Source organism: Chiroxiphia lanceolata, chromosome 1 (assembly GCF_009829145.1).
Source record: "Chiroxiphia lanceolata isolate bChiLan1 chromosome 1, bChiLan1.pri, whole genome shotgun sequence".
In the NCBI taxonomy this organism is placed as follows: domain Eukaryota; kingdom Metazoa; phylum Chordata; class Aves; order Passeriformes; family Pipridae; genus Chiroxiphia; species Chiroxiphia lanceolata.
In genome coordinates this window covers 78111886-78130999 of record NC_045637.1, presented here as the reverse complement: position 1 = coordinate 78130999, position 19114 = coordinate 78111886, and the positions used below count along the sequence as shown (strand labels likewise).

Genomic DNA, 19114 nt, shown 5'->3' with positions numbered 1-19114 from the left:
GTTCTGGGGGGCATCAGGCAAAGCATTGCCAGCTGGTTGAGGGGGGTGATTGTCCTGCTCTGCTCTGGTGCGACATGACCTTGAATATTGTGTGCGGTTTTGGGTACCACAATATAAAAATGATATAAAGCTATTGAGAGCAGTCAAAGGAGGGCTATGAAGATGGTGAAAGGTCTACGTGGGACTCCATAAGAGGAGTGGTTGAGGTCATTTGGTCTGTTCAGCCTGAAGAAGAGGAGATTGAGGGGAGATCTCATTGCAGCCTACAGCTTTCTCACAATGCGAAGCAGAGGAGCAGACACTGATGTCTTCTCTGTGGTGACCAGTGACAGGACCAGAGGGAATGGCATGAAGCTGAATCAGGTGTGGTTCAGGCTGGATATCAGAAAAAGGTTTTCCACCCAGAGGGTTGTTGGACACTGGAACAGGCTCCCCAGGAAAGTGGTCACAGCACCAAACCTGAGAGAGTTTGAGAAGCATTTGGGCAATTCTCTCAGGCACATTGCGTGATTCTTGATGTGGTCTTGTGTAGGGGCAGTAGTTGGACTTTCGTGATCCTTACAGGTTCCCTTCCAACTCAGCATATCCTTTGATGGTGTGAAAATAATTTTTTCTGTCACCGTTTACAGAATCGTAGAGTCTTAAGGGGTTGGAATGGACCTTAAAGATCATTCCTTAAAGATATCCCTAAAGATAATCCCAACGCCTCCTGTCATATGCAGAGATACCTCCTACTACACCAGGTTGCTCAAGGCCTTATCCAACCTGGCTTTGAACACTGACGGGGTTGAGGCTTCCACAATTTAGTACAAGATCAGCTGTTTCAGTTTCAAGCATCCCAAACAACGAACTGCCACTGTCACTGCATTTATAATGGATATTACATAAGTTAACATAATACAGCTATTATCTGTTTTCTTTAGAGTGTCACCAGTTTTACAAAGAAAACAGACATAAATCATTACTGATCAGTTTCAAAATATGTTAACTAGCACATTCTTAGGAATGAGTGTTTTTTCTATTAATTGTTTCTATGTTACAATGCCTTTCTTAAAATGCTAGGAAAACACACATTTAAAAGATATTTGAAGATAAAGTCCTTAGTTTACTACTGCACGTGCTCTGAACTTCTCTGTTTCTGTATTCCACTTGAATCCAGTGGTCCTGACAAAATGCACACTTGTCTTATAGGCAAAAAGTCATCCATCTGTTCACAAAAGAGATAAAGACAAAAGGGAATGGTAGAACATTGTAAGTCTTGCCAATTCATGAGGCATTAGGGGGATCATCTTTAAAGAGCAGATGATCATACTTGCTTAGTCTTACTTAATCCCTGGAAAAGTCAGGATTTGGAAATACTCACATTCAAGTCTGATCACTCACTGAAGTCTGATCACAGACAGCAGATAGTTTCAGTCATTAATGACTTGGCTTGGTTTAAAAACAAATTCCAGATAACAAAATCACTTCAAAGCTACATGGCAAAAGCATGTAACTCAATACAAAAGTTAAGCTTATATTTAAAGGTCCTCATTCTTATTTAAGCATCTACTAACTATCCAGAAACTTAATAGAAACTCCAAAATAATTCTCTGTTTTATTTATCAATGTCTACACTTCTTTATTAGTTTCTGTAGGACAGCGTTGTCATTAGAGGAAATAGACTCATTGTTCTTGATATAATTGAAGAAAGCAAGTAAGAAGCATTTTTCAAGGATTTTAGTTAGCCTACGTTACTAGAGGTGTTTACATTTTAAACAGACTTGAGGTTCCCAAGTTTCAAAACTAACCTTGTCTAACCAAAAAATAACTTTTTTTTAAAAACACTTTTGTTTATAAACCATGTCCCTCTTTTTTCTTGTATGCAGTGAATACTTTAAAATTATTTGCAAGTTTCTTTCATCACTGAATACCATATTTCAGTTGGATCATTTAAGCACTATCCAGTCTTACTTGCCCATGAAACTGTCATAAGCATATTAAAGCATAACCACATAAAAATGGTTTATCTAAAAATTAATGTCAAAGTAGTTTTCTGTTTAGTGCTAATGTCCTTTCATACACACAAAAGGAAGACTGAGCTCTCCCAGAAGACTATGAACTCACTGCACTTCTCTGTAATACAAACACACACACACATTTACAGGGCACAGATAGTAAGAGCTGTCAACTTCCATTCATTAATTTAAAAGTTGTTGGTTTCCAGTCATTAATTTAACAATTATGTAAATTACTTTCTCTAAAGTACTGCATCCAGCACTTCCATCTCACTTGAAGGGGCAGAGAAGGTTTAATTTCCTAACTATTGTGCCTTTTACCTAAGTGAGCAAATTTTAATATCATAAAGTCTTTTGTTTCAGTGAGACAGTTACTTTTCTGCTAGAGGCACAACAGCTTTGTCTCATTCTTTCCTTACTTTTACCAATTAAGTCTATATGCTTCATACTTCTACAAGTATGAAATCCATCCTATATAGACTTTACTCAACCCCTGTGAAAAGTCTGCCCTCGATCTGAGAAGACTGACTCATGCTGTTGAGTTGGGTATGCCTTGTAAAACAAGTAGAGCTAAATACCTTACCCAGTTTCCAGTAGTTTTATATTATTTGTGGAATTATTACTGTTCTTTATGTGTTTCACATACCCTGCTTGATGCTGTAGAAGATAAGCCAATGCCCCACAGAGTTCAGCTGCCTAACGTTTATTTCTTATATTGGATAGCCCTTGTCTGTTTACTTACATCAGAATGGATCAATTATTTCAGATGCAAACAGGAATGAAGGTGAAGTTTTACTATTTTTGGTCATAGCTACATGTGGAGAACTAATAATTCTCATCTTTGGTCTTGCTGCTTTCCAACGAAATTTTTCATTAACTTGAATGCATTGCTTGACAATTCCTCCTACATTATAGACTACGGACTCACATTTGTATGAAGAGGCACTATAAAAAGATGTCAGTATTTGCCATGAAATTATGGTAGTTAGTTAGTTAGGCATTTGTATTATTTCATTGAGAGGGAAAATAATTTCTAATAGTTTCTTAACTAAAATTTGCAGAGTAGAAAATTTCAGTTTCAAACATTTGAAAAGTATAAACAGACATTTTTCATTTCCTTGTGGATATTAACAATACTTCCCTAATCAGAAAGTTGTATACTTCATGAAGATTAAAAAAAAAACCTATTAAATTCAAAAATTTGAAAATCTGGAAGTTTCCAAATGTTCTTGTCAATTATCAGGATCATAATATGTGCAATTTTAAAGTCTACCATGAGGTTTGTAAAGTTTTACTGTAAAGTAAATTTTTATTCTAAATGGTTCATCTTCTATCTGAAACAAGAATCAAACCTCTTCTGTGTTGGCAGATAGTAGGGTCCTCCCTCTGGTTTATGAAATACTTGGATCAGAGTTATAGGGATAGTTAATAAGAAATTATAGTTTTTTCCCAAGAACAATCCAGGGCTGGAGCAGAGGTGCTTTGATTGATGCTTTCCAGGAAAAATGTTGTTCTATTTTAGATGGAAAGAAGTTGCATTCCTTATACAGTCCTCTACAAATCTGTATCTAAAACTCAGCAATTAGAACTCTTATTTCTCTCAAGGTGTTTTCTTTCTGACAGTTGATAACTGGAAATGAACACTAAGTAAAAAAAGAAAGAAAAAAATCCCTTCACACAAGCTCGTACCACTGACAGTAACATTCCGACACAGATACAAATGATATTTAAGTTGGTCTAATTGATGCACAGTAACAACTTCAGAAACTATTAACGATAATGGTAAATGGTGAATGACAAATGAAAAGGTAGAATCATTTATCTGCACCACAATTTAAATTAATTTAATATAATTAAATATTGCAGTTCATTTAATGCATGTTTTTCTCGCTGATGAGCTATCAAGGCAGGTAAGCTACTAACTATGTGAATTCTTGTCCTCTTTTAATACATGTATAAAGAAATTATTGAAATAAATATTGCAGGAAGTCCCATGACTTTAGATACCTTTAGTAAGTACACATGATCAACATAATCTTATGTTTGCTGTTGAGAATTAGCATTTGTTTGCACATCATACAACCTCACATCTCAAACATACTTTTTGTCAGAGGGTGGCCATTCTTTATATCCAAACCACTTCCATCCAATTGGGCAAACTACATTACATACCACTACATTACATAGAACTTCTTAGATTGTCAGCTGGAGACACATGACATGTACGTTGCAGACCATTTATGGTATATCCTACAAGAAAGAAAGGATATTCTTTTTTTTTTCAGTTTAAAAAAAAAAAGAAAAAAAAGAAACTTTTAAAAGGAGGTCTGTCACATGGCTGAAATAGATTCCTAGAATGAGTCTCTATTGAATTAATTCAGTGTTGGTGGGTTTTTTTGTTGTCTTCATTGTTTGGGTTTTTTTGGTTTGGTTTGGTTTTAATTAATTTATGGTATTTTTTTTAAATATAAAAATTTTTAGCTGGTCAGAGGCAAGTCTATAGGGTAGTTTCAGCATGCCACCAGGTAAATTTTGTTTAAATACTGTATGTATTTATCCATAGTAGATAATCAGTAATATTCAGCACTGCTGCAGACAAAAATGTTACCATGTTAACAAAGAAATTAATTTTTTTATGGAAACAAAAATGTTTTAGTGGGTTTTGGCGTTCCTTGTTCTTTAAAACAGATTATTACTACCTTTTTTTTTTCTCTGGGACAGCTTCCATTGAACAGCTTCTTAACTCTGTGGAGTTTTTTTAGGAGTACTATAACAAAAGAATATCTGTGAAAGAGAGTTCACTGTTTTGCAGAGGAACCATTCAACTTCATTGGTGGGGCTCTGAAGGTTTAGTTTGCCAGTTTGATGACACTAGAAGACACTGTAAATTGAAGTGATAAAGTCTTTAAAATTCTGATTGCTTTTCAAGTTTTAAAATTTATGGAAATAAAAAGGAGATTTTCAACATAGAGCTAGATAAAGCCTTGAGCAATCCAATCCGAGCTCACCAGCTCTTAGCAGCAGGTTGGACTGTCTGGCCTCAAGTTCCATTTCAGTCTCTCTTTTTCAATGTTTGGGTTCCAAATATTTAAAAAACTCATCCTTTCACAACCTTGAAGATTTTAACCATTTTCCAACAAATTGTATTTTCTAGTAAATCTGAAATTTTAATTAAATGTTCTGAAGCTATGCTCACTTTGTATACAGCAAATAGTTAAAAAAAAAGGTATAATTAATTCTCACTTTGCCAACATAATTTAATCTCATTTAGTTCAATTTAGAACAATAGTGTGGAAATTCTGACATCATGTTGTGATCTTGTCTTTAGCTTCCCATCAAGGCATTTTTTCTGACCCTCCAGCACAGTGTAATGAGTAAGTTAAACATACGAACTGCTCTGGTTCTTCACATTGCAAAATAATTTCACTGAATGAAAGAACTTGAAGTGGTAGCTTTAATGGTTCCAGAGAAACTGTAAAAGATTTACTGCTCTTTTTACCCCTTTAGGCAGTAAAAATTAGCGGTCAACACATTTGCATAGTTTGCTGCTTTTTGTTCTAACTACTTTTGCTCCAAAAAGACCGGACATTCTGAAGTATCTTTGTGAAGAGATGCATTCTAGATTTAAATAGCGCAGCACGGTCTCACTGCCAGTCTCGAAAAAGAGAAAAAAAGTCTTTAACCTTATACACAGGAGGAAGCCACAAAACTGCTAGGTTTCCTTATCACCTGACATGATCCAGGATACAGGTTATTTCATGATTCATGGCTCCGGTTCCAGAGGGAATGCTCTCAGTAACTTGGCAGGTGTCTGTTTCTGAGTCCTTGGAAGGGTCAGAAAGGGAAGTCATTCACAGCAGCAGATATCGAGATCCCATCAATGTGTTCAAAGTTGTCTTCATCTGGTAAATGGTTGAGAGTGGTATGACCCTGTGGCCCTGCCTACAGCCCCCAAGATTTACAGAACATGTCATGATTTTTGCAGTCCCTAAATGCTGCTGTGATGCAACAGCTACTGTTCTTGAGGGCAAGGTAAGGGTTTGTCTCTCTGAATGACACATTAATCCTGTTGAGCTCAGATTTCATTACAGTGGTGATCTGTTGCCCTTCACAGCTTGCGTCCATGACTGGCAGAGGCTCCCAGATATAAGATGGAAATCTTCTTTTACAGAGAAACAGAAAAAAGTATTTTTTTTATGTTATGTTTCATATTGGAACATACCTTTTTTCTCCTAAAAAGAAGACTAGTTACACAAAGAAACTGAAATTTCAGGTGCTTTCTTCATAGATTTAATTGTCTTCTACTTTGATTTTAGTATGTAGTATGAGTACACTTTCTTCATTAACTCAGCTATTGCAGAAGACCAGTAAGGAATACAATTAGTCTTTTATTACCGCAGCAAGTGATGGCTTCTGAAGAGACTCTCTAGGTGATGAACAATTGTACAAAAAAGGTGGTACATGCCTAACTTTCATGTTTCTTAATCTAACTACGTTTCTGAATCTTCTTTCTCTTACTGAAGTATGTTGTTGTACTGTACTGTTATACAAGTTTAAGGGAGGAGGTCTGTAAAGTCTGAATCACAGAATCACACCTAGTAGCTTTATGGTGGATTAATTAATTCTAATTGTCAAGAGTCTTGAGGAATAAGTATTAGCAAAAACCAGAAATGATTGAACGACCACAGAAAAGATGTAACTTCTGTCATTGGCTGTTTTCTGTGCTCACTGGGTATATGTAAGAAAAAAGTTCCTAAGATTTCATTGGGGAATCGAGATGTGTACAGAACTCAGCTTCTCAGAGCACTTGAAACTAACTTGTCTTGCTGGTGGTGTCTGTGACAACTAATTCTGTTGACACAGAAGTCTGGGAAAAGGATTATATTATCTGTGAACATAAAATCCCTGTGGCTCCCTAGAACAAGGCAGTATTATTAATGTGAAATTTCTTGTCTGACAGGAAGCATAGATAATTTTCTTTGAGGCTACGAACTGCCATGACACTTGGAGTACATTACTTTCAACAACTGATATCTTTTTCAACACCATTAAGAGAACCTTCTCATCTCTTAGATGCCCATTAGTTACTTTGCTTCAACTGTGGCAAATCTCTTTTCTCCTTAGTGCTGTCCTTAAGCAAGTCATCCAACATGCAATAAATTCCCCACAGTTTTTTGCATTTCTTAAGCATTGCAGCAATCAACAAGTACATGGTCAGTCTGGTTAACAGCAAAGAAAGTTCTGTATATCATTCTGTGAACATTGCTGTGTGGAAGAATGGTGATATATCACTGTGCTAAGAAGATACATTCCTTTTTTGTTTAATACTTCAGTCTCCAAGGGTATCTGCAATTACGACGGGGAAACTAACTTCTTTCCACATTTTTGGTGAGTACAAATTTATGGACAAAGTTGACACTTTTGCATATGCTTTTTATCCCTAGAAAACAGATTGAAGACTAGTGGAGTCAGAAGGGCTGTTGCCTATCATTTGACATAAAACACTTGTTTCACAACAAATGTTAAGGTCGCTCAAAAAACCCCCAGTGAAATACCACTGTGATTGTTTTCTCACTTTTCTGGTGAGGGGTGGCGTGGGGTGGGGGATGCACCACCACACCTTCTTCCTTTTTTTTTTTTTTTTTTTACTTAATTGCCTTTTTCCCTACTATAAAATAGTGAAACTTTCCTAGATGTAAAAGATTCGGTTCCTAACCATTTCCTGCACTACTTGCATGAGTACACAGTGCTCCCTGGTTGTTCTGCTCTATTTAAGAGTGAACTCGACTTGAATGAGTGCAAAAGCATTCAGTTTCCAGAGCTTTCCAGAGTTTATGTGTATTAGGATTTGTGTTTTTCCAAAACTTAGCAGTTTGCTTATCAGAAATTTGCTTATTAGAAATTGAAGATGAATAGTCCTATGATTCATTCCGCAATATTGGTAAACAGTAGATTTTCTTCAGACTCAGCTTGGGAAACTCTACTGCCTTAATAGTTGGTGTTTTTTCCCAAGTGGAGTAGTGGGACCATGTAAGATCTCTTCCAAAAATGTATACTACTGAATGTTAAAGCTCATGATTATTGCCAGTATAATGATGTTGTAAAAACAATATTGTATTCAGTAAGAAACTATACTTCACCATACTCTCTCTGATACTTATACATTCCCATGAACACCTATGTATTTATTCAGTTAAAATATGCTCCTGAATCTTCTGAATTAACAGTACAGACATTCACTATTCAATTCACTATTCACATTCAATTACATCCCCAACAAAAAATATTTTTTTAATTTTGCTAAAATACAATGCATGGTTCTATATTAAATCTTATCTCTTTGTTAAAGTTACTGTTTCAATTCTTAGTATTAATTCTGCCAGTGAGTATACTATCTTAATGAAAAACTACAGAGAAAGCAAACAGCAAGGTCTTCATAATCTTAAATCTAAACTGGTGCTCGTTGACCAGCTATCCAGTTAATCTTCACTAGTGCAACAATGACAATTTTATTTACATTTCCTTGAATTTAGAAAGCTTCTGATTTAAATAAAGGTAATTTGACTGAGGCTGTAAAACACAATTCTGTGCATCATTTGCAGTGTGGGTCATTTCTGTTCACAGAAGCACAATTTATGAATATATATTAAGCTTTAGTTTCTTCATTAGTTTTTCATTACTGTTTACTACCAGTTCCCAAATTTGTTAGCCCGTATGTCATTATTGCAATATAGTATTTGCTCTGAGTTTGTCTAACAGCACAGTTTCATCAATGAAGGTGGAATTTACTTCAACACTCTAGACAAGAAATTCTATTTCAGCCATGGTATTCTGGTAATTTTATTGCTCTAGTAATAATTTCTAGTATTGTCTCTGGTCGTATTATCTACTACTGATTTATAGGTGCCATACTAGCATCAGTTTTCTCTAGACAACTAGTAACAGTCTAATAGATCACAGCATTTCCCAAATTTTGCCAATGTTGTTTTAATAAATAATTATAAGATGCATTTGAAAAAGGTTGGCCATTAGAATGTGTACATTTTTTTTTTCAGCTGCAGAAAGAGCATTAGATACTAATTTGAACTATATTATTAATACAATGATGAATTTTATATTTTATTTTGTCTTTTGTGAAAGTATGTTACATGATATGGATTTTTACATCAAACTTTGACAATAGCTAGAATTGCAGAACACATTGCTTCAACTTGGGAAAGTAGAAATTAACTCCTGGTATAATTTTTCATTAATAAAAAGGTATAATTTTCCTTGATTCCTTAGATCTCTTGCACTCCAAGGTATTACAACTGAATCCATCAGACCAGGTAATATTAGTGAAAAATTTGTAAAGTCTTGTGTAAAAGAATGAAGTATGGATTTTCTTTAATCTTTTCACTTGAGAGGCCAGAGTTTATGAAATTCCTTCTCATTTGAAGAAGGAAGAAGGGGCCTGGAAAAATGTGCAGTCAAAATACATATAAACAAATGCATGCAAAATTCATGGTATTTTTTATAAACTACATAGCAAAAGATGACTGGCTGGAAGCAATGTCATTTTGTTTTATCCCTTCACTCTTTCTGTCTTTATGGATTTTGGGAGCTTGTATTATTAAGAATACATTTCCTCTTAATTTAATTTAGGTAATCTAAATATAACATAAACACACAACCCCTCCCCACAAAATACATATTTGGGATAACGCTAGCACTGCTATCCAGAATAATTAAAGATCAAGTCGGCTTGACAATAGTTCAAACATATCAACTCAATGAGATAGAAAATCAGATTCAGTAAGGCTGGCCAGGGTGAGATAAGGTCCTTAGTGCTGAGCTTGGTGCAAACCTCCCCCACACAAATAAGGAAAACAAATCATGCAAAAATACACAACCCCCCAGAAAACCCACCACCACCAGTTAAAAAAACCCACTCACCTACTAAAGATCCCGATGATTAATAAAAGGCAATAATTAAAATTGCTGTAATAGGACGAAAAATCTCGTGAAACTTTACCAATGGTGGTGTTTAGAGGCTGCCTACTGGTTTCTTGAAAGTTCATTCCACCCAAAAAAGTGTATAGCTCATAGAAGTTTTAGTTTTCTCACTGCACTCAGGGAAAAAAATATAGCCTATATTGGGCAGTTTACACAGAATATTTTTGTTATCACATACATAGTGCATATCTATTCACATGAATTTTGTTTTTTTCTTACCTGTTAAACATATAACAAAATTTCCCTTCAACAAGACCTGAAAGAAACATTTAATCTGAAAATCAGAAACAAATCCTATTAGATAAATCTAGAATAATGTCTTATGTCCCTGTTATATTATCATGTTATAATGAAATTTTTTATACTTTACAGTGGCAAAAAGTATCCTAAAAGTCATTGCAAAAGCATTTTTCAAGCCTATAGTATTGAAAGAAAGGAAATTTCATTCTCCTTTATACTGATCTGCTGTTTGTGGGGGCAAGTAAAATCCATGCATGGGAAAAAAAAATAAAACTACAAAATATTTCATTGTATATACCTTTTCTTCTTTCTGAAAATCAAGATATTTTGATTGGGAGGAATTCTGAAGATCACCAAATTCCAACCCCCCACCATGGGCAGGGATGTCTTCCACTAGACCAGGTTGTTTAATGACCCATCCAACCTGGCCTTGAACACGTCCACTGATGAGGCATCCGCAACTTCTCTGGTCAGCCTGTTCTAGTGCTTTACCACCCTTACAGTAAATCATTTATTCTTAATATCCAATCAAAATCTGTCCTCTTTCCATCTGAAACCATTCCGCTTTGTCCTACGTGCCCTTCCTGGATGCCCACTTTTGGTACTGGAAGACTGCTATAAGGTCTCTAAATGCACAGAATGAGAGTTATCAAGGAAATGGCAACATTCTGACACAAACTCTTTGGTGTCTTCTGCAGGTTAGGGTGTGTAGGCATGTTAGAGGAAGTCTAAAAAAAAGACTAATACTTCTCTGTGCTTAGGCTTAACAGATGATAGGTGGCATAATACGGAACAAGCTGAATACTGACCAAGCTGTTTGTCCTGCAATGTACTGTCTTTTTTTTCTCTGAAAGAGAACGAAAAATGAGGACTTCCAAAGCATACACTCCAGGGACCATCATTTCAACTTGCTTAACAGGAAAAATATAACATTATAGTTTTCTGACTGAAAAACGAAAAAGATACTTTTTGTAACATTATAATTCCAACAGATTATTCATGACTAATTCTCCCTGAGATGCTGTAGCTACAATTCTGCTACCAGAGACATTTGTGAAAAAAGTGATAAAAAACCAGAGCAGTTAAGTTTTAACATGTGAAATGTTAAAATGAGTAGGGAATCCTCATATGACCTATAAAATTGTCATTACTGGACTCCCTAATCCGCTTTTGAAAGAGTGAAGGACTTGACCTATAAACTATAAGAAAACTGGCAAATGACACCTTGCTTCTAAAACAACTGGTGCTATTCTAAAAATATGACTAAGGTTAGGTCTCACCTGATAGTCTTTTCTGACTGCTTTTACTTCTTCAGTTAAGTTTTGTGGAAACCAAACAACCACATGTAGAGATAAAATATGGTATAATCTGCAAAAGGAATTTTCTTCCTGATTACACCAGTTAGTAAATGTCTTGTATTCTGTAGCCTGTTTATATATTTACAATAATTAATTTGACTTATCTGTCCTACCTATGGTTGATTTTGCTGTTAAAGTAAAGCCCTACCCTTTCAATGTAAACTGCATTACACGTGCCCTTTTTAAATATAATATTTTGCCTATTTGTCTTCTGTATTTTTGAGTATAATGAATTACTGTAACCACAATCATCACATTCCATGCTACTGAAAGGAAAAGGAAGTAGTCTAATACTATGGCTCATAAAGAGGATAATATTCTTTCTTTCTGTTCAATTCTATTTTTTAGAGGGGCAGATTTCTGGAAGATGATGTAGTGCATCTGGCTCCAAATATCAACTAAAATTTATATAATTCATTTCAATTTAATCTCTTAATATAAATTATTTTCTATCTTTTGCACAACTAGTTCTCCTAGGAGACCTGTCCTCAACAGCAGAGGCTGGCCTCACACTTAAGGAGATGTGATGTGAGGTCTGTGACACCTTGTCCATTAACACCTTGCAGAGGTGCATTTACTATTGCCCTAGGGGGAAGATAAATGGCATATTTTGAGATCTTGTTTGTTTCTGCACTTAAAACCATTTCCAAAGGGAATTTAAAAGTCATTACATATGGCACAAATGTAATTCTGGACTGAGCTTGCATATGAATTACAACTCAGAGTCAATACCACCATCTGTCCAAAAAGTCCTTTCTGATCTCCTTGCTCAAAATGCAACAGAATCAGAGAAAGCAGGCAACACCATGAGACAAACAGAACAAAGCAGCTGGCTCTTCGTTGTAATAAGAAATGAAGTTAAAAAGAGGTGCTTGATAATAGGCCTTCAAATCTAAACACATTATTCCTTTATGGTCTATCACTTAGTCATTGACTGAATTTCTTCACTAACCCTCAGACTGTCTTAATACTCTATAATGACTATAAAAGCTGTTGTTATGAACAGAAATTTTGGCTCAGCCTGAAGCTTTCCATTAGAATGTCCTATTCCACAAATAACCACAATGCGGTCAAGTAGCTGCTGATTCATTAAGGTATCATTATTTATAAAAAATGGTCAACTGTGATTTGTTGAACTAATCATTGTCTTTTGATAACCATTATTTCAGTCTAGGAATGAACTAAGTAATACTTGAATACACCTTGTATATAAAAAGATTTAATTTATTGGAAATTTAACAACACAACTAAGAATTTTTAATCAAACAAATTAATAATTTTTATAGTTACTTTTGCAGAGAAAAAAAATCAGATCAGATTTTCTTCCTTAAATAGGCTGTTTCTATGTTTGTATCAGTATTTGTTTAGCTTAAATCTGAACTTGTATTATGGATAAAAATACAACTTTTATTGGTACATTTTGGTTGACGACAAATATGGACAAGAGTTGAAAGCAGCTTTACCACCATTTTCTTTGCAAAGTAGGACAAACATCTCCTGCATTTTCCAAATTGAAATTTTAAATAGAAAAAAATTTCCTACACCTTCATATTCCATATAATTATTTTTTAATGGTTTTTGCCAATGTATTGAAAACTCTTAAGAGACTATATCATAACAATGCCACTACAAAACAAATAAAACTGCAATTAAAAATTATACTATGTGACAAGTGCAGCTGCATTAGATTTACTGGAAAGAAGAATAGAACTAAATGGAAAAGCAAAAGAAATGTCCACTTCACCTGAAATTTACAGTTCAGTATCAATCCTGTATATAAATACCCCTTTCAAATCAAGTTATCTATTCAGGAAGCAAGGGAGGATATTTGGTCTTTTTCTTTTGTGTTTACATTAGACAGCTCAAAGGATCAGCTATTTATTAAAAAAAGGTTACCTTAAGGCCTTAAATTAGGGAATAGGAACATAGCAAGCTTAAAAAATTGAAAAATCCAAAGATTAAAAAGCACTGGAAAAGTGTTTGAGCATGAGGATTCTAAAGAATCTGTGAGCTTTTATATTGACTGGGCTCCTGAGCCTTAGGTTAGCCAAGGAAAGTTAAAAATACCGTTGCAGAGAAAGCCAACCACTTAAATAAAAATCAGACACTTGAAGACTTCCTGGTCACCCCTGCAAATCTTCTAGAGTTGATACTATTCTGAGTTCAGAATTCTCAAAGGATTTGTGAAAAGCTAATATGTTCTGTCACTATAAAGAACACACTGAATTGTGAGGATCTGTGGCCTGACTTGACAATACAAGGAGCAGACCTAGAGCTGTATGACAACTAATGTGCTGATTCAGTGCTTGTTAGGGAAGCAAAAGTTTTGCCCTAGCAAAAAGACACTGGAAAATGTGACTGAATTCTCCATCTCCTTAAAAAATCTCACTGAAAGCAGAAAAATCTCACATGCTGCAGAGACACAAAAGTCAAATTCTACAAAATATGAAGAGATACAGAGTGCCTCCAAGGTTCTTAGACTGCAGTATAACTTACATATGTCAAACTCCTCTCTAGGACAGGAATTACATGTCTGAATGTAAAGCATGCATTTTTAAATGCATGCTTTCTTTTGGGAAGTAAACAGCTACTGGTACACATACTTTCAAAAGGATGTACAGCAAAACTGCAGATACTCTGAGAAGGTAACATATATAAGAGAAATACAGTGTGTTTTCTTGTAGATTAATCCAGGAGAAAGGTAAAATTGTCTCTGTTCTGCCAATGAGCAACTGTGTGAATATGGGCTACGTTGTATCCACTCCATTCTTTCCTACTGTCCCTAGAGGTATTATTAGCTCTTAAGAATAAAGAATGACAATAGTCATTATAAGTCTGGAATAATGTTTTTATTCATAGACCTCCATGTGCTTTACAAAAGGAGGTGAAATTCACTATTTGTGATACAAAGTGAGATGAAATGGATTCAGAAAAAGTTGTACTTAACACTAATCAAGTCTCCTGATTTCAATTCAAATGTGTCATTCATCATGGATGCAATGACGTATTTGAACAGTGGATAGCATACAGGATTCTTACTCTTGATGAGGTTTCTAAAGGCAAATGGATATAATCAAGATTAGAACACGAAAACATATCCATTAAGCAGTTAAAAACTCAAACTGGCAGTAGTATATCATCCTATATTGTGCTCAAAACTTGATGGGTAAACATCCAAAGACATTAGGACAGTGCCTGAAAATAAGAATCTGGGTCCTGATTAGTTACCCAGTTGTTTTCCCATCATGTATAAATGATTTACATTATGGGATCTGCAGAGCGCTCTGCAGAGTAACAGCACGTGATATTCTATTACAAAGCTAATGTTTAATTAGCTGTCTGAAACCTGACTGATTAATGAAATATGCTCATACATTTAGCATTAATCCACTATAAAAATCATGTATAATTTCAGTCAAGAAGATGATATTCTGCTTTAAATCCAGTTGAGACCTTGGAAGATACTCTTAATGTCAAGCATTTTTAAGTTGCTGGTTAAACATTATACTAATTTTGTGTGTGCATAGCATACATACTCCAGAAGTGTATTTTTAAAATTATTTTGAATTTTATTTTTTGACTAGATTAGAGATGTGATACAAAATTGTGGAATGAATTTTTCTGTATTCTAAACTAAAATTTATTTCTAAATTGTAAACTAAATCTTAGAATACAAAATCTCAATTCATGTTATTATATCCTTTTATATACTTCTTAACTTCTCCTGTTCAGTGTTTATGGGTTTTAGGTGAGTGTGTGTGTGTGTGTGTGTGTGTGTCTCTGTGTGTGTGTGTGTGTTTCCCCACAAAGTATCATAGATCATCTTGATAATTCTCTTAGTTGTAAAGATATGTCTGTATTATTTTTTCTGTGTCTATTTTTCAGTCCAAAAAGATATGCAGTTAGTCTGTTCTAAAAGACTTCTACACTGAACTCCCTTAAAAATTAAGTTAGGAATAGTTTAGATTTTAAGCTCTATACATGCCTGGATATCTCCACCAAACTTCAAAACAAAACAAAAAAACCCAACCAACCAACCAAACAAAAAAAAAAACCACCAGAAATATCAAAATCAAATAAATACTCTAAAGACTTTTAGTAATTTTTTGCAGACTCAGCTGATTGAAGTTGTAGAGCATTACCTTATTTGAAGTGTTTGAGGTCCAGTGGTCACTAAAATGTGACCCTCTTGGAAAGAGCCTAGAGCGTATCTAATCTTCAGATATATCGCTAGAGTTGGAAAGGATTTCATATGATCCTGGGTGGAGGATTAAAATTTAATCAGGATGACAGAGAAATGAGACATACTGTGTACCTGATTTAGATCCACAAAAGGAAACTTGCATTGCAGGATCAGACCTTGCTCATTATGTTTGACTACAGCCCCTGTTACTAAAAAAACTTTGAAATAAAAGTGAATTACTGAATAAATAAATTAACAGAAATTCAACGCATATGAAATGCTTAATTGTGAACAGCTGGTATTTTTTATCATCCATTCCATCCTGCTATCACTTATTTATGAAATGAAATGATGAATTATTATACTTCGCACTATGTTTTCATACATGAATCTGTTGTGAGCTGACTTCTGAAATGAGTACACTTCAAATGAAAATTATTATCTGTTTTAAAATTCTGTCAATAATAGTGATGTCAAAGATGTCTTACAGAAAAATAAATATAAAAATTAAAAATTAATTCTCAATTTATAACATAGTAATATTTTCTCCATAAATTAGGAAGAAGAGATAATGAATGGAAATGAAATTATTTAATTCTGTGATCCAGCAACTCTTACTGAACATATTGATTAGAATTCTAGAAAACTACTAAAGGAAGTAAGAAAGAAAGTAAATAATTGCGTGCCTCCTCAGATCTTTGGAAAGACCCATCAAGAACTTAAAGCTTGAGAAATTAAGACTAGTTACTGCATAGATGAATCCTAGAGATCTCTGTTTTTCTATAGAAGTGAGGTAGTTTTTACCATTTAAGAACAGAAATACTATTCTGTCAGATTTTGGCAGAAAATTATCATCCCACCTGGAAGGTGGGCAACCAAATGTGAGAAGGTCATTCCTACAACCAACTTTGTCTCCCATCCCAAGCAGCAGGTTTCAAAGGCTGAGAAGTTCATCTTTGCACAGCTACGCCATAACTGGGAGATTGGACGGACAAAGTCTCAGGGAAAGGACTGAACTAAGGAAATGTAAGAAAGACAATCTGGTGGGTAATGATCAGTGGGAAAACAAAGAAAATGGAAAGCAAAACTTCATAGTAGGGCTCTCCACAGCAGAGCTAAATGAATCTGCATCCTTGTGGCCCAGTAACTCTGTTGTTACTTGCAACAAACAATGTTTTATGACATGCTTCCAGACCCATCTGGGCTGGGCTTGGTTTGCCAGAAGGCTTGTTATATCCCATAACAGCACTTGTCTAATAATGAGTTATCTAATATTTATCTGAGTAAATAAGAGCACTGTACCCCTTGATATGGCACTTTGATATGAAAAATTTTAAAAGTAGACATAAATTCCACAGCAATATCCCACTACTAAAATATTAATATCTCCATATTTTCTGTGCAATTCCCCCTGAAGCCCTGCAACCTCCACCAGCAGGCATGCCCTTGCTTTGCTGGAGGCACAGTGTTGTCAAGACACAAGAAAGCACCAATCAAAGAACTGCATAAATTTTTTAAGCATTTTTAGCAGCACATCTCCTTGACCCTCTTAGGCACAGGAAAGAATATTTTGGTTTTGTCCATTGCAAGTAGAAATATCTTCATATGAATTCTGACCACTTTCTGATACATAGATTGAAATAAAATATGAGAAAATGCTATTTCTAGTTAGCTTAATATATTCAATGATCATATAGTTCAACTAAGAATTGTGAAGGAACAAGATTCAGAATGGGAGAGATTCCAGGTGTGGAGAAAAACATACAGCAATTGACAGGATTTTCTTATATGGACCTTACAGTTATTATATGGACTTTACTGTTATTATGTGGTTTCAGATATGTATATTGAATTGCATCCACACTACACAGTGCACAGTCTGGGCACGTTCGGGCTTGCCACGAGTTTTGCCTGCTCCCTGCTTCCCCGCTCCCCTCTCTGATAGGCTGAAGAAGCTGCAGAGAGGAGACAGTTACCATTCGCCCTTTCCTTCCCCGGTTCCTCCCACGTTCCTCCCCCTTTGCCTGTGCCCCTACCCCGATTTGTTCCCCCGTTTGTCTGTCTCATGCTCCACCCCATGTTCTAGCCCTTTCCCCGCCTGAAACCATAAAACGTCTGGACACCTCAATAAAAGTATTCCATTTTGCACCTGGAGCATGAGGTTTAGTCTAAACCCATAAAACCTTTACACACCTCTATAAAGTATTCCATTTTGCACCTGGAGCATGAGGTTTAGGCAGGGAAAGGGCTAGAGCATGGGGTGGAGCATGAGACAGACAAACGGGGGAACAAATCGGGGTAGGGGTACAGGCAAAGGGGGAGGAACGTGGGAGGAACCGGGGAAGGAAAGGACGAATGGTAACTGTCTCCTCTCTGCAGCTTCTTCAGCCTATCAGAGAGGGGAGCGGGAAAGCTGGGAGCAGGCAGAACTCGTGGCAAGCCCGAGCGTGCGCAGGCTGTGCACTGTGTAGTGTGGATGCAATTCACATAATAACAGTAAATTCATATAATAACTGTAAGGTCCATATAAGAAAGTCCTGTCAATTGCTGTATGTTTTTCTCCACACCTGGAATCTCTCCCATCCTGAATCTTGTTCCTTCACAAAGAATATTCTCAGCTCTCTGTGAAATAAACCAGAAATGTCAAGAGCAGGTGTCAGCAGCTTAGCAGTTGAGTACCTTTCTCAAGATCATTGCAGCCAGTGACAAACCATCTTCTGGATCATTGAGACCATAATTTTTCTCAATTACTCTTATCACTGATTGGAAGAATTCTGACATAATGTTCCTAATGACTTCACATTTCCATTGTTTTATCAAAGAAATCAAGGGTTCTGGGTTCAGATTTATTAAGATTTAAAACACTGCAATTCTTGATCTAATATCCTTTTTTTTTCTTTCTCTTTTTTATTTTCAAACTGATGTGAAAACATAAAATATTACATTGCAGTGCACGGTCAAAAATTAAATGCTAGGCCTTGTTTCAGGTATACTAAGTAAAGTAACATTTACACACCCTTAAAATGCTGATCATTAAACCTTAAAGCCTGCCTTACCCACAGTAATGAAACGGAATTTATTGGACTCTATAATGAAAATGATGAAAAAAATCCACTCTCAGTCATCACTGTCATTATTTGAATTAATTAGTACCAATACCTAATTTTGGTCTAATTTACCTTATGTCATTGTAAGTCCTTAGAAGATTAATGTTTTCAGGAACTTTTTTTGTATAAGTCACTGAGAGGTAATTTTGCATCCTTTATAATCAACAACTAAATCAGATGCAGGATGTAACAATCAGTTAGCAAGCAAGCAAGATGTAACAAGCAAGTTTCTAT

At 35.3% G+C, this 19114-nt stretch overlaps 1 long non-coding RNA gene across 1 annotated transcript; it reads right to left on the bottom strand.

Annotated features, from left to right (window-relative positions):
* Positions 1–1120: 1120 nt before the first annotated feature.
* LOC116797549 lies at positions 1121–15802 on the bottom strand. The gene is made up of 3 exons (XR_004360681.1): positions 15733–15802; positions 4099–4247; positions 1121–1207 (listed from the first exon to the last, which is right to left on the bottom strand). It is a non-coding gene; the product is annotated as an uncharacterized LOC116797549 (long non-coding RNA).
* Between the last annotated feature and the right edge of the window lie 3312 nt (positions 15803–19114).